The sequence below is a fragment of the Gossypium raimondii genome, chromosome 5 (assembly GCF_025698545.1).
Source record: "Gossypium raimondii isolate GPD5lz chromosome 5, ASM2569854v1, whole genome shotgun sequence".
NCBI classification, from domain to species: Eukaryota; Viridiplantae; Streptophyta; class Magnoliopsida; order Malvales; family Malvaceae; genus Gossypium; species Gossypium raimondii.
Window position 1 is genome coordinate 31124224 of NC_068569.1, and position 22791 is coordinate 31147014.

The following is a 22791-nucleotide window of genomic DNA, read 5'->3' on the forward strand; positions in this document are numbered from 1 at the left end:
AAACAATATTATATGCTGCTGCTTTAACTACGAAAGTTACTTTGTCAAGGTTTATATACTTATCGCTCCTCCTTTGGCTCTTTCACCTTAGTTCTTTCCTGTGAACGGAATTTGAGACAGAAATTCTATCACTACTATTGGGACCGGATATTAGGAATATGATTTTTATATGTATATATATTTAAAGATATTGTAAAGAAGTATACGTGTAATGTATGTATAGAAAACAATTTTTATTGCAAAACTTTTATGGAAAATGAAAAGCTAAGTGTAACCATCTTCAAATCCATCCAATTTAGGCATCAGCCAGTAAAATGATTTGTTGACAAGTATAATCTAAAGCCCCTTTGATCTTCATCAACAAATAGCTACCATAAGAAATTTAAGAAAAATAAACTAAAAGTGAACCAAACCTGCAGGAACCTCCCACATAGATGCTTCTGAATGATAAATATATTACAAAATTTGGGTAAATGATAAAATACAATTTTATCAGCTTCAGTCCATCATAAATTTTCATATGAAAGACCAATATTTTAAATTACTCATTGCTAAGATCTCTATATATTGCTTTTCTCACTTGAAGATTTCTGCACTAAAACATCAAAACAGAAGTGACTTAAAGAAGATAAAAATGAAGAAGCAAGTAATTTGTTCGACTGTCTTCCCTCTCCTTTGCATTCTTCTTCTTTTTCTTAGTGTTGAAGCACAGACGTGCAGCCCTAGTGGCAAGATCAAAGGGAAAACCCCTCCACCAGGGCAATGCAACCAGGAAAATGATTCTGATTGTTGCAAGGATGGCAAGTGGTACACGACATACAAATGTTCACCCCCTGTATCAAGCCAAACGAAAGCAACACTGACGCTTAACAGCTTTGAGCCAGATGGAGACGGTGGTGCACCATCTGAATGTGACAACCAGTACCACTCCGATGATGACCCTGTGGTGGCACTTTCTACAGGGTGGTATAACAACGGAAAGAGGTGTTTGAATTATATCAACATCCATGGCAATGGAAAATCTGTGAGGGCTAAAGTTGTGGATGAATGCGATTCTACTATGGGATGCGATTCGGACCATGATTATCAGCCCCCTTGCCCTAACAACATTGTTGATGCCTCGAAAGCAGTTTGAAGGCTCTTGGAGTGCCCGAGAGCGATCGGGCGGGATGGATATCTCTCTGATACATCTTGATTAATCACTTGATCCATATTTATATTTATAATGTATGTACTAGAGTAAAGATTTCTTGTGCGTCTTAGTTAACATTTATGTTACTATTAATGTAAAATTTATGTATATATTATGTATTTTGAGCCGTAAACTATGTTTTAAATCTTCATTATCTGCTCTATCCTTACTTCTTAATTGGAGAAATTCTTAGTTGATTCTCGAAATCAGATGAGTGTTGGATTTGGTACGCGTTCGATAGGGGTATAAACAAGGCACTTGTGCTCGCATGTTATTCGAAAGAAATTCGAAATCGTTTCAAGCGTGCGCAGCTTGAGTTATCAAGTGAGCCATGTTTGAGTACCTTATTACTTGATTTGAGCAGCTTGCAAGCTTGATCGAGTTTTATTATTATTAATAATAAATTTTCAATATTTTTAATATTAGATTACTATGTTGTATACGAAACGGGTTCAAATTTAAGCTCGAATATGTAAATACTTTTTCTAACCAAGCTTAAATATATAGTTTGATTTTACCACGAGCCGAGTTGGAGCGTCTAGAATAATATTCGACCAAATTGGGCTATTTCAAGCTATGAATTTTGAGTAGAGCTCCAGCATGAATAATCTCAACAACCAGGGAGCTTATATCCATAAATCAAATGGCATATGGGTATAAAGTTCATTGTCTTTTTAACTGTTACTCTTCCATGTTTTCATAGGTCATGACTTGCGGGTAATATTCATCAATCTTCTCATCCTACGAGAACTAGGTAACATGTTTCTGGTAAGAACTAACACTGCTAGTTCATGGTTGCCTTAATTTATCAAAAAAAAATTTAGGTGTATATTATGGGTTAGTATTTGGTACATTGGCGAAATATTTTTTTTTATTCCACAAGCAACCTTAAAAAATTGTTATGTATTTTTTTTTTAAATGTTTTTTAAAATATTTTATTATATTCTTGTAGGACATTTGTCAACCCCTAACTTTACGGGCGGAGTCTAAAAACTCTAGTCGCAGTGTATCAAATATTTCCCCTCCTATTTTTTCCACAACTTTTCCAAATTTAGTAAATAAACATCTAATAAATACATTCCATAAAACATATATACATTTTAATGTCAACCTAAAAGGTAATAGAAAAATACAAATATAATCAATATCCAAAGTCCACTTTTATTCCTTCCATTTTATGCATGTATGCAAGCCTATAAATAGCATTAATGCTGAAACAACACAAAGAATTATAAATCAAATAATTGGAAGTTTAAGGTTTTTAACCTGTTTTTCCTATTTTAAATTTTTAATCGTATTTCACATCATTTGTTATAACATCATATTTTTCTCTGATTTTTTACATTAAGATTATGGAAGGGAATCATTCATTAATGATTTGAAGAATGAATTCAATGAGAGTGTAATCAAACAGTTGCAGTGCGAGACTGAGATTTTTTTACCAGAAACGATTTATTACATTCAGTAGGATAGTAATTCTCTCTTAATAGAAGCCGACGGAATTGTTATTCTCAGAAAATAGAATTTATACTTAGAAAATAAATTCTCACTATTTTTTGGCGGACTAATAAAATTGAAAACTTACATGAACTGTTGTGTTTATAGCTCTACCAGTGTCATCTATCTATAGGGAGAGACGGGAGAATCTTGATTGAATTAGTAGAAAACAAATAATATTTATTTAATAGAAAAACTAATATATTTATTTAATAAAATTTCAAACACCAAATATAATTTTTTAGAGATATTTCAAAGAAGTACGTGTTGAAATATGTATAGAATATAATTTTGTATGCCAAAATTATATGAAAAATGAAAAAGCACAATGTAACCATCTTCAAATCCCTCCAATTTAGGCGTCAGCCAATAAAATGTTCTGTTGACAAGTATAATTAATATAAGGCCTCTTGTCTCCAAACCAACCCATTTCATCTTTATCAACAAATTGCTGCCATAATATATAAAAAATAAATAAGTGAATCCAACCTGCAGGAACCTCCCACAAAGATGCTTCTGAATGATAAATACATTACAAAACTTGGGTAAATGATAAAATACCATATTATCAGCTGTATCATAAGTCATCAATTTTAGCGGTCCACCATAATTTTTTAGCACTTCACAGTTTTGTCATGACTTTTCTTCCTATTTTGTATAGATCATGAAGAACAAACAAAGGAGATAATATACAAATGTTGAGGTTGAACTCTAAATAAACTAAAACGACCGATTAATCTACGGTCTCTTCTTTGCTTCTTTTGCGGCCAAATTTGGCATGTTCCAAAGAGTAAAATGAATTTTAAAACCTGATCATCAAGTCGTTGTAGTATAGTGGTGAGTATTCCCGCCTGTCACGCGGGTGACCCGGGTTCGATCCCCGGCAACGGCGTTTTAAGAAGACCTTTTGTTTTGTCAAACTTCAATTAACTTCAATGACGGGTGTCAATTAAGGAAGAAAATGAGAGAAATTTGATAGAAAAGATGAACGAAATTACTAAAAAAGCCTTAACCTAAATAATGGTCTCCAAACTATAACGCTTTTTCAATTTATGTACTTAAAACTTTTCTTTTTTTCTCAGAAGTACCATTTGAACTTTCATTATGTTAACACTATTGTTCCTTCCGTGAATTGCCGTTTAAAATAATTGTCTGAGTCAACCAGAGCCTGACACGTAATCAAAAAATAAATGTTTAAAACTCAGTCTGTGAAATTTTGGGTTCAAAATGTTCAAAAACTTTTTTGAATTATTCGATTTTTATGAAAACGATATTTTAATTTTCGTAAGTGAAACCAAGACTTTGGCGCCGATTCAAGTAAGAAACTTCAAACTTTAGATACGCTTTAGATACTTTTACATTAGTTACTTTAGTAAAACTGCTTTACCTCTAGAGACGGTAGCAAATCAAACATTCTCTAAACTCTAATAAAACTCTAGATTTGGGATTTTTCATTAAACTTAAGCTAATTCATAAAATTCTGAAATTGTAGATAAGATAATGAGTACGCAAGGTGCACGATGTCATGGTACTCATGCGCGAGGAGCACAAATAATTCCACTTTTGTACAAAACAAGATTCAAACTTGGAAACTAAGGGTAACCTAAGACCTTACCACTATACCAACACCCTCATTCTTGCTAACAATTAAACAAACATTACAGATAAACTAGTTATGACCAGCTGGATATAGGGATAAAAATAACAAAAATTTAAGTAGAAGGAAACATAAGCAAGATCTCAAACACACATCTAGAACACTTAGCCATTGAGCCAAACCGATTTACTTTACACAATAAACAATTCATATATTAAGAAACTTGGGGCGTTACAGTTTTTTTTTTAAATTTTAAAGACAACATATTTTAATATTTATATTATAGTATTGTATAGTATTACAAATTTAATTTTTATATGATATATATTATATAATACACTACAGAACTAAAAATTGAGTTGAGTTTGGCTCAGTTAGGCCAGTCTTACCTCTTCCATAATTTATATGAGTTAAATTTTTTACCCAAATCTAATTTTCGCGCTAAATATTTTTATATGCAAATTTCCAAATTACGGAAAAAAATTTTAATTTTGGTCTAACATATCTTTTTCCGGCGAATTAAAACAATATTATATGTTGCCGCTTTACCATCACAAGAGTATAAGTGCCCAGTGATTGAGACAAAAGATTATCATGCTAACGAATTTGCAACTTTCATGGAATGGTGTGATTTTTTAGGTGTTCGCGGGCGACGCAAGAGTATCCGGAAACGATTAAGGATAAGGAAGAAGATACGACTCTCAAGAGGCTCAAGTCCCGCGTTGAACAAAAGACGTGTTCGAGTGTCGAGGACACCGATGAAACCCCATTTCGGTGGTGTTATTGACCGCCTGTGGCGATTGAACATGGATTTGTAAATAATTAGATCTTTTGAGCATGGATTCCATTTATTTCCTACATTTAGATTTGGATTTTAAATTGTATTAGTTTAATTTTAGACTTGGTAGGTCGGATTTTTTATGATAGAGATGAAAACTAATGATTTTCTCATGTTTTTAGGGATTAGTTCAGTGAAATTGCGATATCCAATGGGGCATATTGTGACTTTCTGGACAGTTTCGAGAGGGACCAAAAATCTTCAGTGGTATCACAATATCCACCTCCTGATATCGCAATACCCTTGAAATTTCAAAAGTAATTTTTTTTATTTACACAGTGGTATCGCGACACCTAAGGCAAACTCGAAGATGAGGGATCAAAATAGGGGATATCATGATATCCAACTTGGGTCACGTGATACCCGATTCCAGATATCGCAACCCGTGTATTTTGGAGGCTTAAAGCCTCTAAATAATCAAAAACTCTTAAACCTTCTCCTATTTTTCGAAAACATTCATTCTAAACCCTTAAAAACTCTTCCCCCTGTCAATTTCTCTCAATCTCCCCTTCAAATTTCCTTCGTGTAACATCCCAGATTTAGCTCCACAAAAATGTAGAAATATATCAAAAATAAGGAATTAACTCAATGGTTAGTTATTTAATGTAAAACCATGAAATTTAGTTGGAGGTCTCAAGTTTAAGTCTCAACTCTTACAAAATAAATTGATTTTTTTGTAAATTATCTTCTTCTTTTTTATGTGTTGCCACCCAAGCCTAATAAACCTAGATATAAATACAATTTTTTATCAAAATAATCAGCCTTTGAATCCTATTTTCCTCTACCTTAGCCGTCCCTACCCCCTTCTCCCTCTCTTCATCTTTATATTTTTTCTTCTCCCTTTTTCCTCCATTGTTGCCGTTGCCTACACCTCCCCTTTTACCATCTTCTTCTTCTTCTTCTTCTTTGCGTCAAGATTGTGCACCATATAATTTACTATATTGCTTCAATTTCCCCCAAAATAAATCAGCCCTAAATTTGAAATATTTAACTCCAAAATTGATCCCAAACATTGCCAAGAAGGGGTCATTGTCGGTTTCTCTCAACTAACTTGGTACGATCTCTTTTGTCCTCAATTTCTTTGTTAATCTTGTCAATTAAAACCAAAATTTCTAGATCTGGAATCTGGGAGATTTTAAATATTTTCAAAGGTATTTTCCAGATTTTAATGAGGTCTCAAAACATTTTAAAATTCAGTTTCAATTTCACCACCATAGGTGGTCGTATGCAAGATATGTGTAGAATAGGGGCTATTTTGTTTCTTGAATCTTTCCCATTTAATTCCAGCCATAATTTGAGTTATTGAACCCTCCTAATAAACTATTAAACTCATGTAAATTAGGGAAAATGTTCTTGATTTTTGGGCATTCAAACTCACAAATCGAGGAGCGTAAGTGCAATTAAGCGTAAAATTAATTGTTGTTTCGACATAGTTGTACGGTAAAGGTTATTGGTTGATTAAAGTGAAGGAATTTAATCATTATTAGCTACTTATTTTCCAGTATATTATTGAATTAGGTGCTGACCAGTACCCGAATCAACCGTAAAGTCGAAGAACGATCGTACATACGGTTTGCATAGATACATGGTAAGGAATCGAACTAGTTTGAATTTATAAAATAGTTATTAATTTGAAAATTGGTTTGAACCCATAAGTGGGTATTTGAAAGTTGGTTAAATGGTAAATTGATTGAATTTATACTGAATTTTGGTTTAGGATCGTATAAAGGTTTATTAAGGAAAATTGGAAGATTCACTATGGTGTTGCGAGAAAGCGAAAAATAAGGTGTAGGTCCTAAACTTGTAAAATTTGTTTGATAATGTTAAATGTCATGCTATATTTGATAAATTAACTTTCTTATTGGTTTGAGTTAATAACCAAAATTTTAGTTTTGTGAGTGCCCGAACTGGGTGCTTTTCGAGCCTTAAAAGATTGTTGTGTTGGCAACATTGCTAGCTTGACTATATGAATGTGTAATTGAGATTGTTATGTATAATTATATTACGTGATATGAGAATGTTTGATTGAATGGTACGAAATGTTGAGATATTAGGTTTATGCATGATTTAAATGCATGAAATATTACTATGATATATATACGTGAGGTTGCTATTGCTACACAGTGAAATTCGTAAAGTATGTGAATTGAACGCTATTGATAGATACCATCTGAATGGTAATTTGAAAATTGGAACACTGCTTCCTTTTACTGAAAGTACGTGATTATTGAGGACATGTTGAACATGTCGAATAAATGTAAAAAGTATTGAAATATGATTATGTATGAATTTGTATGACATATTGCATGTGCATTGGGATGGGATTTTGTGGTTGACGGAGGAGTTCCGTGGAGTACCGGCAGCATAATAAGCCCGCATATATTTGTAGTCGATGTAATCGCTTTTGAGTACCGAAGGATTACGATTATATCGCATTATTTATTTGGCGCTTCAATGCATTATTGATTATTGGTGGTTTTACCACACTGAGCTTTGCTCACATACATTAGAGTTTGGCAAACGGGTTCTGGGGAACTCGTGGTGTGTAGCGGATGGTATGGGTAGGATCTCACATGTTCATTTTTCCCGATCATGTGCATTTGAAATTATTATTGGTAATGTTTGATTGTGCTATTGCTTCCTCTATGAAATTGATTGTATTAATGCTTAATACTTGCGTGTTTAATCTCACACTAAGCTTGTTAAGCTCACATCATTACCTCAACTTCTCAGCTAATGATGGAACTTAGGATCGGAATTGGCATGCGGACGTACGGCCGGCCTCGGACTTTACTTCGTCAAATTATTTTAAGTTAATTATATTTTAGGCTTATTTTATTATTATTATTTGATTTTAGATTGTAAAGTTTCTTTAAACTGTGGTTTGGGACTGTTTGAGATTTTGGGGTTTTTTATGCATGCATGACATGCATATTGGGTATAGAGACACGGAATTTTATAAATATTTTGAAATTGACTATGCATGATATATGACTAAATTAATAATTTGACTAGTAATGGTACATTTCCCCTACTAAGAAGATAACAAAATGATTTTTCGAAGGCAACACTGATAGTTAGGTTTTTTTTAAAATTCACTGAATTCACCAATTCAACCTAAACATGGTTGGACAAAGTAAATGGACGTTTTTCCAAAGATAACAATAGAAACCATGGTTTTATAAAAGGGAGTACTTGAAGGTTTTTAAATATCATTAGGGTAGCTTTGACATTAAGGTGTCCAATGCAGCTTTCCCGATTCGACCATGACTTCTAGGTTGAGTTTAGGAGGTTACACTTGGATTCATTGATCAATTTCCTTTTCTTTTTCTTTTTACTTTACCTTTGGTTAGTTTTCTTCTTTTGCAAGTATCACACCATTTTGGATTGGGGAACACGACACTTCTCGATTCAATCCATTCGACTACAACAATCAATACGATTTAAGTTTTCTTTTCCTTTATTTATTATTACTGTTTTTCTTATTTCCAATTTAAAGTTTTTAATTTACGTATTGACTGCTTTCCTTTGGATATTGAGTTTATTTTTATTGGCTTTAAGTGCGAAAATTAAAAGAATGCCCCTGAGAATGCGTAAACAATCTCGTTCCCACACCGCCTCGGTTTTGTCGTTGAAATACGATGGTGTTAAATTTTAATAGCAAGAGGCCGTAGATTTTTATCAAACAATTTAGGGACATGCTTTCATCCTTGAACATGATTTTGATCTAGCCTCATCGTTTAATGATGAGATATAGGACGATGTACACTTTTATCGTTGGGACAATTTTTGCTTGCTTCCCAAGCAAGCTGGCATTGTACCTGTAGTGCTAGAGTTTTACTCCAATTTCAAAATTGGTACGCATGACCGACTATACGTCAGGCATGCTAACACTAATATTTCCCGTGCCGCCATTTGCGAGTACCATGGCGTGCATGCAATGAAAGAGACGACCTATTGTCTCTTGACTTGAACAATTTCACAAATGTTGACACGGATGCCATTCTTAGAGAATTTTATCCCACTAAAAGCCTTAAAATAAAAATTTGTCCCCAAAAATTGTCGCTTGAAATAATTGTCTGAGTCAACCGAGCCCGCACGTAATCAAAAACTAAATTGAGTATGTTTTAGTATGCAAATTGTTTTACAAAAAAAAATTTTATTTAACTTTTTAAAATGATTTTATTTTAATTTTAAAGACAACATATTTTAATGTTTATACTATAGTATCGTAAACTATTATAAATTAAATTTTTATATGAAATAAATTATATAATATATTATAAAACTAAAAATTGAATTGGGTTTCTGGTCCAGAAATTATTGAGTTAAATTTTTTGCCCAAATCTAATTTTGGTGCTTAATATTTTTATATGCACATTCCGGACCAAATTTCAAATTTTGGTCTGCCAATTAAAACAATATTATATGCTGCTGCTTTAACTACGAAAGTTACTTTGTCAACGTTTATATACTTATCGCTCCTCCTTTGGCTCTTTCACCTTGGTTCTTTCCTGTGAACGGAATTTGAGACAGAAATTCTAACACTACTATTGGGACCGGATATCAGGAATATGATTTTTATATGTATATATATTTAAAGATATTGTAAAGAAGTATACGTGTAATGTATGTATAGAAAATAATTTTCATTGCAAAACTCTTATGGAAAATGAAAAGCTAAGTGTAACCATCTTCAAACCCATCCAATTTAGGCATCAGCCAGTAAAATGATTTGTTGACAAGTATAATCTAAAGCCCCTTTGATCTTCATCAACAAATAGCTGCCACAAGAAATTTAAGAAAAATAAACTAAAAGTGAACCAAACCTGCAGGAACCTCCCACATAGATGCTTCTGAATGATAAATATATTACAAAATTTGGGTAAATGATAAAATACAATTTTATCAGCTTCGGTCCATCATAAATTTTCATAGTGAATGACCAGTATTTTAAATTACTCATTGCAAAGATCTCTATATATTGCTTTTCCCACTTGAAGTTTTCTGCACTAAAACATCAAAACAGAAGTGACTTAAAGAAGATAAAAATGAAGAAGCAAGTAATTTGTTCGACTGTCTTTCCTCTCCTTTGCATTCTTCTTCTTTTTCTTAGTGTTGAAGCACAGACGTGCAGCCCTAGTGGCAAGATCAAAGGGAAAACCCCTCCACCAGGGCAATGCAACCAGGAAAATGATTCTGATTGTTGCAAGGATGGCAAGTGGTACACGACATACAAATGTTCACCCCCTGTATCAAGCCAAACGAAAGCAACACTGACGCTTAACAGCTTTGAGCCAGATGGAGACGGTGGTGCACCATCTGAATGTGACAACCAGTACCACTCCGATGATGACCCTGTGGTGGCACTTTCTACAGGGTGGTATAACAACGGAAAGAGGTGTTTGAATTATATCAACATCCATGGCAATGGAAGATCTGTGAGGGCTAAAGTTGTGGATGAATGCGATTCTACTATGGGATGCGATTCGACCATGATTATCAGCCCCTTGCCCTAACAACATTGTTGATGCCTCGAAAGCAGTTTGGAAGGCTCTTGGAGTGCCCGAGAGCGATCAAGCGGGATGGATATTTACCGGTCCGACATCGATTAATCACTTGATCCATATTTATTTTATAATGTATGTACTAGAGTAAAGATTTCTTGTGCGTCTTAGTTAACATTCATGTTACTATTAATGTAGAATTTATGTATATATTATGTATTTTGAGCCGTAAACTATGTTTTAAATCTTCATTATCTGCTCTATCCTTACTTCTTACTTGGAGAAATTTTTAGTTGATTCTTGATCAAATGAGTGTTGGATTTGGTATGCGTTTGATAGCGGTATAAAAAAGGCACTTGTGCTCCTAAGTTATCCGAAAGAAATTCGAAATCGATTCAAGCGTGAGCAGCTTGAGTTATCTAGTGAGCCATGTTTGAGTACCTTACTACTTGGTTTTAGCAGCTCGCGAGCTTGATCGAGCTTTTTATTAGTAATACGTTTTCAATATTTTTAATATTAGATTACTATGTTGTATACGAAACGGGTTCAAACTAAGCTCGAATATGTAAATGCTTTATCTAACCAAGCTTAGATAGTTTGATTTTACCACTAGCCGAGTTGGAGCTTCTAGAATAGTATTTGACCAAATTGGAGCCATATTTCAAGCAATGAATTTTGAGTAGAGCTCGAGCATGATGAATCTCAACAATGAGGGAGCATATATACATAAATCAAATGGCATATGGGTATAAAGTTCATTGTCTTTTTAACTGTTTCTCTTCCATGTTTTCATAGGTCATGACTTGCGGGTAATATTCATCAATCTTCTCATCCTACGTAAACTAGGTAACATGTTTCTGGTAAGAACTAACACTGCTAGTTCATGGTTGCCTTAATTTATCAAAAAATTTACCTTACTCGGATTTAGTCACCAGGGCTGGACATAGATATGCTTTTCTTTTTCAAGGTTTTCATATATTTGAAAAGTCTTTGGAAGATTATATCTTAGTATTTCTGTGCACACATGTACGTTGTATGTAAGATCTTAAAGAAAAACGATTAGTGGAGTTTTTGTTTCACCAGCACAGGGAATTTTGGGTGAAGGGATTATAGTCCCAGATGTTGATGGATCAGCATGCTTTCAAAAAACACCATATGTGCCGACAAGCAGTCTCGATGATAATTCAAGAAAGCAACCGAATCAAAAAATTGAAAGCTGCTATGACCGTGAACAAAGAAAAAAAAAATTTTTCCTCCTATTTGATAAAGACTGGGAAGAATCAACTAAGGAGAGAATTTACAAATGTGGAGGTTGAACTCTCACGAATCAATCTACGTATCTAGTTTGTTACCAGTCAAAGCTCTTCGTTGAACAACTAAAACTACTCTAAATATTGTCCTCCCTTGGCTTCTTTTGTCCCTTTGCGGCCAAATTTGGAATATTACAACAATTAAGATAAATTGAACAGTACAGCAAGAAAGTCGTTGTAGTATAGTGGTAAGTATTCCCGCCTGTCACGCGGGTGACCCGGGTTCGATCCCCGGCAACGGCGATTATTTCTTTTCTTTTTAATCTTTCTAGCTTTTGTTAGTGATGCAATCAGATAATCTACTTCCCTAAATGCTTATTTGGAGCCTTTTGGGACAGTGAAAAGCAAGATTGTTAAAGGTGCGGCACTCACGCTTAATTCAGAGTTTTACTTTTAAAATTTTATTTCATGTTTGAACTCTTTCAATTAAGTTTGTTTATGTGATCAACTTCAATCACTGGCGTCTATTAAGCAAGCAACCCTATGCTTCAACAACACTTTGCATCAACAGCCTATGCTTCCACCCCTAGATTAAAAACCAAGTCTCCTAGATCCTTTAATAAGAATCTCAGTTAAAGTTTTTGTTACTATTAATGTAAAAGTCATATATATATATATATATATATATATATATATATGTATTTTGAGTCTTAAATTATGTTATAAATTAATCTTCATCGTTAGCTCTATTCTTACTTCTTTTTTGGAGAAATTCTTAGTACTTGAATTTAGATGAGTGCTTGATTTGGTTTGTTTTATAGAGGTGTAAATGATGCACGTGTGCTCGAAAGTTGTTTGAGTTAAATTCGAAAAGAAAATTCAACTTCGATTAAGGGATTATCGAACCAAGCTCAAGTTTGTGCAGCTTGAATTATCAAATGAACTAGGTTTCTTTAGGGTTAAGGTACCTAAGAGGTCCCTCAGTATTATAGTGTCTGGATCAACTTAGCCCATCTATTATTCAATGAGTTAGTTTTGTCCTATATGACTAAATTAATCCATCTAATAATAGAGGAACATATTTCATCCGAACTACCTCTCGTGTACATTCACTATTTCTTTAGTCATGATTTTTTCAATATTGTTTCTATTAAATCTATATAGTACCATGTATATATTGTTAAACCAAGCTCAAGATTGAGTAGCTTGAGTTATCAAGTTTAGCTAGATTTGAGTATCTTAATACTGCTTTGAACAGCTCGAGAGCTTAATCAAATTTTTAATTGATAATAGTATTTTAATTTTAGATTACGACTTTACCTTTAATACACTTGAAACTCAAATTTCAAAAAAATTTAGTGAAGTATAAAAATTTTGTATATGGAATGAGTTTGAATTGAAGCTAAAATATGTAAATCAGGTGAACGAGCTTACTTTAATAGAGCTTAAATAGAGTTAAAGCTTCTAAAATAGTATTTGATTGAGCAAGAGTGGAGTTTTGAACAACAAATGTCAAGTAGAGCTTGCGCTTCTCATTGTTTGAGTACAGCCCTAGTGTTTTACTCTTGTATATTCAATATTATTTTTTGTTTTTTTCATGAATTTTGAGGATCCTTATAGGATCATCATATGGATCAACATAGTCCATAATTATTGTTCGTAATCAAATGGTCAAGTTTCAACTCACTAAATTACAGTTAAACAGGAAAATTCAAATCCTACTTGGAGTGTACAATAGAGGTGGTGATAACACTATTCGTGGAAATCCTAATGTGAGACTAGAGTTTGCCACCCTTTGCAATTTACTTAGGCTTGTTGGGTCTCCTCGTATCGGGCCAATTATATGTGCTATCGATCTTTTAACCAACTTATATAATTTATTCAAACCTAATAAATATACTATCCTATGTCCAATATATTATTTATTCTTTTTAATTAATTAAATTAAATTAAATTAAATATATTATTTTCTCAACCTAATTTTAATTTCATTGAAGTCAAAACAACTTTATGTTAACACTTTTCTTTTTTTGGCACTTCAGAAGTGTCATTTCAACTTTCATTATGTTAACACTATCGTTCCTTCCGTGAATTGCCATTTAAAATAATTGTCTGACAACCAGAGCCCGACATGTAATCAAAAAATAAATGTTTAAAACTCGGGCTGTGAAATTTTGGGTTCAAAATTTTCAAGAACTTTTTTGATTTATTTGGAATTTTTACAAAAATTGATATTTTAATTTTCGTAAAGTGAAACCAAGACTTTGGCGCCGATTCAAGTAAGAATCTTCGAACTTTAGATATGCTTTAGATACTTTTACATTAGTTACTTTAGAACAACTATTTACCTCTAGAGACGGTAGCAAATTAAACATTCTTTAAACTCTGATAAAACTCTAGCTTTAGGATTTTTCATTAAACCTAATCTCATTCATACAACTTTGAAATTGTAGATAAGATAATAAGTAGGCAAGGTGCACGATGTCATGGTACTCATGCGCGAGGAGCACAAATAATTCCACTTTTGTACAAAACAAGATTCAAACTTGGAAACTAAGGGTAACCTAAGACTTTACCACTGAACCAACAACCTCATTCTTGTTAACAATTAAACAAAGAATATAGATAAACTACGTGTGACTATTTAGATATACGGATAAAAATAACAAAAATTTAAGTAGAAGGAAACATATACAAGATCTCAAACACACATCTAGAACACTTAACCATTGAGCCATATCAATTTACTTTACACAATAAAAATTCAAATATTAAGAAACTTGGCACGTTATGATTTTTTTTTAAATTTTAAAGACAACATATTTTAATGTTTATATTTTAGTATTGTATAGTATTATAAATTTAATTTTATATGATAAAAATTATATAATATACTATAGAAGTAAAATTGAGTTGGGTTTGGCTCAGTTAGGCTAGTCTTAACTCTTCCATAATTTATATGAGTTAAATTTTTTACCCAAATCTAATTTTCGTGCTTAATATTTTTATATGCAAATATCCAAATTACAGACAAAATTTTAAATTTTGATCTAACGTATCTTCTTCCTACGAATTAAAACACTATTATATGTTGTTGTTTTACCAGCTCAAGAGTATAAGTGCCCAATGATTGAGACAAAAGATTATCATCCTAACGAATTTGCAACTTTCATAGAATGGTGTGATTTTTTAGGTGTTCGCGGCCGACGCAAGAGTATACAGATGAAACCCCATTTCGGTGGTGTTATTGACCGCCTGTGGCGATTGAACATGGATTTGTAAATAATTAGATCTTTTGAGCATGGATTCCATTTATTTCCTACATTTAGATTTGGATTTTAAACTGTATTAGTTTGATTTTAGACTTGGTAGGTCGATTTTTTATGATTGAGATGAAAATTGATGATTTTGTCATGTTTTTAGGGATTAGTTCAGTGAAATTGAGATACCAAATGGGGCATATTGCGACTTTCTGGATAGTTTCGAGAGGGACCAAAAATCTTCAGTGGTATCACAATATCCACCTCCTGATATCACAATACCCTTGAAATTTCAAAAGTGATACTCGGTTCCAACTTGGGTCACGATATCCAACTTGGGTCATGTGATACCCGGTTCTAGATATCGCAACCTAAAGCCTCTAAATACTCCAAAACTCTTAAACCTTCTCTTATTTCCCCAAAACATTTATTCTAAACCTTTAAAAACTCTTCCCCCTATTAATTTCTCTCAATCTCCCCTTCAAATTTCCTTCGTGTAACATCCCAGATTTAGCTCCACAAAAATGTAGATATATATCAAAAATAAAGAATTAACTCAATGGTTAGTTATTGAATGTAAAAGCATGAAAGTTAGTTTGAGGTCTCAAGTTTAAGTCTCAACTATTACAAAATAAATTGATTTTTGCAAATTCTCTTCTTTTTTTTTGTGGGTTGCCATCCAAGCCTAGTAAACCTAAGCATAAATACAATTTTTTATCAAAATAATCAGCCTCTGAATCCTTTTTTCTTCTATGTTAGCCGTCCCTAACCTCCTCTCCCTCTCTTTATCTTTACTTTTTTTCTTTTCCCTTTTTCCTACATTGTTCACGTTGTCTACACCTCCCCTTTTACCATCTTCTTCTTTTTTTTGCATCAAGATTGTGCACCATCTCCTTTACTATATTGCTTCAATTTATTTAACAATTGGAATAATTTAAATAGATTTTGAATAATTAAAATGTTAGTTATAGATTAAGTATTTGCAAGAAGGTTTATGAAAACTTATGCTAAATATCTAAATGTAACCTTAAAATCCATTTTAGCATAGCCAGTAAATGATTGTTGACAAGTATATTAAAGCCCTTTGACTTATTTCAACAATATACCATAAGAAATTTAAAAAATAAAAATAGTGAACATAACTAAGGACTCAAATTCAAAATTAATTATATACAAATTTTAAATGAAATAAATTTTATCAGCTTCATCCATCATAAATTTTCATATAAAACAATATTTTAAATTGAATTGCTAAGTTCTAATTTTTTTTCACTTAAAAATTTGCTAAACACAAAGAGATTAAAGAAGATAAAATGAAGAAGCAATAATTTGTCGACTGTTCTTCCTCCCTTTGCATTTTCTTTCTTAGTTGAAGCACAGACGTCCCTAGTGCAAGATAAAGAAACTCCCAGGGCAATAACCAGAAAATGTTATTTTCAAGTGCAGTGGTCACAAAAAATTTCAATGTTAACAACAAGCAAATTTACTTTCAACCAACTTAATGTGTTAACTTGGCCCATAACAACCTCCAAGGAACCGGGTTCCTTTCACGGGGATAACAACGGGGTTTTGATTTACAATCATCAATGGAAATTGGAGGTGTTTTGAATATTCTACTTGGATGCATGGAAGATTTAAGCCCTTGCCAAAAATTGTGATGCTCGATTTAATTGGAGGCCCGAGCGCCAGGATTATCTTGTGATCTTGTTAACAAATTTTAATTAAGAGTTTGGTAAAGTTCTTTTGCCTATAGAATTTAGTTATTGTTAAACTTACTTATTTAATTATTATTCCTAATAATGTGGAAATTCTTATTATTTAATCAATTTTATTTGGCCGAATTTTTGATTTCAATTTGTCAGTTTGATTAGACTTGATTTCAGGATGGTGAGTTTTAAAATTGAATATTACATGCTTTTATAATAAAACCATACAGTTTTGAAATAAAGCCTTTCGGGATTTCAAAATGTTGGATCCTAACTCACTGGATATGACGTTTTACTACCTCGAACTAAGGACTTTTAAAAATAAATACAATATTTGGTATTTAAGAATTTTGAAATAGTATGGGATGCGATTGGATCTAGCAGTCTTCTCAATTTCTGAATCGAACGCAAGAGTACCTGAAGCAGATCTGGTCATAAGAAACAAAAAACAAGATTAGTACGTTGCCAGTCCCCGTCAATGGCGCCAAATTTTGATGCGGTCGTTGAAAGCACCAAAAATATCCTATCCCTAGTAAATAATGAAAAAGAATAGTAAAAGGGAAGTAGGGTCAAACCCTCAGGGACTGGATTTGCACAATATCTTGTTCTGTGAAATTCCAGGCAGAATCTTGCCCAAGAAACCTGCGTTCCTGAAAATAAAAAAAAAACATAATTAAAGGTTTGGATCTGGAAACAAAAAAAAAACATAATTAAGAATATTGAATCAAAAATTTGAGAAATTAAAAATAGAGTTGAGAGAAAGGAAATTCTTATGGGAGATTCCAGCCTCCAACCACTAGCTCCAAGGATTTAGACTTACGATTTGGTGGAACCTGACTCTAGCCAACAATCGCTTCTGTGGGATCGTCTTATTCTAGATCAATGATTCTCAACTGCGAATCCCACGCCATTTTGTCTCTTGGGCTCGCCAACCTCTGACGCAGTAAGCTAACGAATTGACTGTGCAACCTTCCCAAAACATATTGACTGTTTTCCATTGGATATTGAGTTTATTTTTATTGACTTTAAGTGCGAAAATTAAAAGAATGCCCCCGAGAACGCGTAAATGATCTCGTTCCCACACCGCTTTGATTTTGTCATCAAAATACGATGGTGTTAAATTTGCATAGCAGGAGACCGCGATTTTTTATCAAACAATTCAGGGACGTACGTTCATCCCTGAACATGATTTTGATCCAACCTCCTCGTTTAATGATGAGATATAGGACAATGTACACTTTCATCGTTCGGATAATTTTTTATTGATTCCCAAGCAAGTTGCCATTGTACCTGTAGTGCTAGAGTTTTACTCCAATTTAAAAATTGGTCCACACGGGCATGTTCCCAAGCCGTGTGACTCACTATTTATGATTTAGAACCACGCGGATAGAAAACATAGGCATGTGTCAGGCTGTGTGAGCCACACGGGCAAGCACATGGGCATGTGCCAGGCCGTGTGGCATATAAATAGGATCTGGACCTTAGTTTTGAGGCCATGAGTGTTGTCTAACACAAGCACTGACCTCCACAATGTATTTATGATTTGAATTTAATTATATAAGGACTATCTGATGCTCTGACACTGAGATATGAATTATATAAATGCATGTGTAATGATGGCTCTTAATAATACTGATATGTATTATCTATTTGTGAATTGAATTGGAATGACTAAACAGATGTCGTTGATATTTGAAATCTGCATTTGCATAGGTTGGGATATTGTGAAGGAGGAAGTAATCTGCTCTGAATCAGTGGCTAAGCCACAATGCATATATATGAATCTGGTGCTTTGTTGCATTTCAATCTAGCAGCTAGTCTGCATCTCTGTAAACGTGCCAGACAGATACTTTATGGAATGTAGGGTTTGTAATAGGCCCAATTAGCCCGGGCCCATTAAATAATATAAAAAACCAAAATATAAATAAAGTCCAAGTATTAGACTGTTCATTTACATAGCCCAATAAAATACCTAGCCTAGCTAACCAAACCCAAACCCAATTACAAATCCAAATACAAGCCCTAGGCCAACTACCATACGGCCCAACACCAGGATAGAACCAGAAACCCTAGCCACATATTGCTTTAGTGCCGCAGCAACTAAGACCCAGCCTCTGCCCTCGCACGTGCACCACCGCTACGTACCACGCCTCCACGCCACGCACCTCCTTACGCCGTACCTACAAATGACACAAAAACAGTGTAGTAAAATGAAAAATGATGATTGTATATTTTATTTTGATTTTATTTTCTTTTTTTTTTCGGCTATAAAACAAAAGGAAGAGCCTTTGTAAGTTTTTTACACAGATTGTATCAGAAAATTAAAAAAAATCAATCAAAAGCAAAAGACTGAGTTTTTTGAAGGTGATTTTTCTTTTTTCTTTCAGTTGTTTTCTGGGTTCTTTCTTTCTGGTTTCATTAATAGCATAAAAAAGAAAAGAAAGGAAACAAGGTACTTACCTGGTGGTTGGATCTTCGCTTACTCTGTTGTAATCGGAGTCTGGCGGAGATCGAAAGGCCAGAAAGGGTTGGGTCTCCTAGCAACTGGCAGCTAGGTTTTCGGCCATCTCAAATGACCTGAGGTCGTCTTAGTTCTTTTAATTTTATACAAATTGTTCGCCGACACCGTTTTAACCTACTTCTATGGTTTCAAAACGACATCGTATTAGGGGCGAGACCCGATGACCAACTGGAACATGATTAGATCCTCGCGTTCTGGGTTCGTAAGGGTTATTTGCGCATTTGATCCCTTGATTTTAACTCTCTACTTCAATTTCATCTGTTATTCTTTTAAATTCACCGTGTTTGTTTTGAGTTCTTTCATTTTGGTCTCTGTCGCTGCGCTGCGTTTTGAGAGGCAGAATATTTCCGATATGATCCCCCATGTTTCCTGCGTGCTGCTCCTTGGCCCATCCCTTTATTTTAATTATGTTTGTTACCTTCTAGATTTGTTTTGATTTTGATCTAGTCCTTGAACTTTACCTTAAATTGCTTTAATATACATTACATTGTAATTTACTATGTGTATTGCTTTACTTATTTATTTTAAATTTTTGTATATAATGTATGTTTTAATATATATATCCATTTTATTTAATTTAATTTATTTCTTATTTTAAGATTTACTTTCAAATTGCTTTATTTTATTTTCTATTTTACTTATTATATCAATTTTCTATAGGTTATTTTAATTCACTATGAAAATTATCTATTCCAAATTATTTTCGTGTATTATTTTTTAATTACTTTATGTATTAAATATTTTAAAATTATCATATATCATTATCTTCATCAAGTATTATCGTTTTTTAAATTATTATATATATCATTGCTAAAATTTGCGATATTTCTCATATTTATATATATTTACATGTTTTGAAATTTTGCATTAAAATGTTTTTTATATGGTACCATTTTTTATATATGTGTACAGTTATATTTATTCTATATAATGACTTTCGCATTATTATAACCATTAACCTTAATTTCTTTAGTTGACATGTTTAATACATATATTTGTTTAAATCTATCTTTATATCTATTTAATTTATTTCTTTAAAAATATACCTATTTTAGTATATTTTAAAGTTCATTTACATATTAACATTTCATATAATATTTTTTTACTCCGTTTATTTTAATAGATAATTTATTTGATTCTAATTTCCTTTCTTTCCTGCTATTCATTTTCTATATCATAAAACTTGTTATATTGTATTTATGCTATTTACCATGGTGTTTCTTTTAAAATTAGCTTTTAATCCATTAGCTTAAGATTGTCAATATGATGCGAGATTATTTTGTTTATTTATATCGTTTGTTTATTTATTGTCCATTAGCGAGCATTTTATTTCACAAATTATCATCTCGGGATATACACTATCATTCAATCACATTACATGATTTAAAAGATTATGTTTCATTCTGGCATTAAATCATTCTATTTCGTAAATTTTCAAAATGCTCGGTGTTCACGATTCTCGAGAGAATTGTGCCCTAACTTACTGGCTTCAATTCTTTTCGATGAATTTAGATAGCCAAGTATTTATTTTATAATAAAACCATACAGTTTTGAAATAAAGCCTTTCGGGATTTCAAAATGTTGGATCCTACCTCACCGGATATGACGTTTTACTACCTCGAACTAAGGACTGTTAAAGATAAATGCAATATTTGGTATTTAAGAATTTTGAAATACTATGGGATGCGATTGGTTCTAGCAGTCTTCTCAATTTTTGAATCGAACGCAAGATTACCTGGAGCAGATCTGGTCATAAGAAACAAAAAACAAGATTAGAACGTTGCCAGTCCCCGTCAATGGCGCCAAATTTTGATGCGGTCGTTGAAAGCACCAAAAATATCCTATCCCTAGTAAATAATGAAAAAGAATAGTAAAAGGGAAGTAGGGTCAAACCCTCAGGGACTGGATTTGCACAATATCTTGTTCTCGGAAATCCTGTGCGAATCTTGCCCAAGAAACTTATGCTCTCGAAAATAAAAAAAACATAATTAAAGGTTTGGATCTGGAAACAAAAAAAAACATAATTAAGAATATTGAATCAAAAATTTGAGAAATTAAAAATAGAGTTGAGAGAAAGGAAATTCTTATGGGAGATTCCAGCCTCCAACCACTAGCTCCAAGGATTTAGACTTACGATTTGGTGGAACCTGACTCTAGCCAACAATCGCTTCTGTGGGATCGTCTTATGCTAGATCAATGATTCTCAACTGTGAATCCCACGCCATTTTGTCTCTTAGGCTCGCCAACCTCTGATGCAGTAAGCTAACGAACCGACTGTGCAACCTTCCCAAAACATACAAAGCGGCCGCCTTTGCATACGTTGAAAAGCTTACTTCTTAAGGGACATGGATGGAAGCGTCAGCCCCGTAGTGTGGAGAAATGATGAATACTCGTTGAGAAGGCTAAGTACAGATTCTAAGCCTCATGATCCCTTTTGGGGATTTTTGACAACTTTTGGCTAGATGGGTTTAGTGGCTCATGGTTGTGGTGGAAAAGAAAATAAATAAAATAAAAAAAATGGAGATTTTATTGAAAGAAATATGAGAAGAACAAAAGCCTAGACTTTTGAGGAGAGAGTGTTTACAGAAAAAAATAAAAGATGGATCCCTTTTGAGTCATTTCACCCCCTATTTATAGTGCTAGGGGAGATAGTCTAATCCTACTTAAATTCCTAAAAGATAAATACATTTAATTGAAGATAAATAAAGATAAATACATGATTTAAAATATTATGTTTCATTCAGGCATTCAAATCATTCTATTTCGTAAATTTTCAAAATGCTCGGTGTTCATGATTCTCGAGAGCATTTGCCCTAACTTACTGGGCTTCAATTCTTTTCGATGAATTTAGATAGCCAAGTATTTATTTTATAATAAAATTGTACAGTTTCGAAATAAAGCCTTTCGGGATTTCAAAATGTTGGATCCTAACTCACTGGATATGACGTTTTGCTACCTCGAACTAAGGATTCTTAAAAATAAAGGCAATATTTGGTATTTAGGAATTTTGGGAAATTGAACCCTAACTTACTGGGTATTGATTTTTCATTTGACCTTAGTAACCAAGTATCATTCTCAAAATGCATAGGTTTTAAAGAGTTAAAAGATAAACTTAATTTTGAATATTAAAAATGTTGCGCCCTAACTCACTAGGTTTGGCATTTTATTTCTTTGAAATAAGAGTGTCTTATCATGTAATTTAATTTATTCAAAGTTAAAAGGATTGTATTTTGAAATCATTTCAAATTTTTGACACTAAGAAATTAAACAATCAATTTGGTACCAATATTGGGCGTTACGAGGGTGCTAACCCGTCCTCGTGCGTAACTGACTCCCGAACCTATTTTCTCAAAGTTCGTAGACCTATAATCATTTTCAAAGTGGTCTGATCACACCTCAATAAAAGATCGGTGGCGACTCCAA

The 22791-nt window shown here is 33.0% G+C and overlaps 2 non-coding genes and 1 pseudogene across 2 annotated transcripts; all 3 read left to right on the plus strand.

Moving 5' to 3' along the window:
- The first annotated feature begins 634 nt into the window (after positions 1 to 634).
- LOC128041032 (uncharacterized) lies at positions 635 to 19402 on the plus strand (annotated as a pseudogene).
- TRNAD-GUC (transfer RNA aspartic acid (anticodon GUC)) lies at positions 3510 to 3581 on the plus strand. The gene has a single exon. It is a non-coding gene; the product is annotated as a tRNA-Asp (tRNA).
- Positions 12113 to 12184, plus strand: TRNAD-GUC (transfer RNA aspartic acid (anticodon GUC)). Its single transcript has one exon. It is a non-coding gene; the product is annotated as a tRNA-Asp (tRNA).
- Positions 19403 to 22791: the final 3389 nt, after the last annotated feature.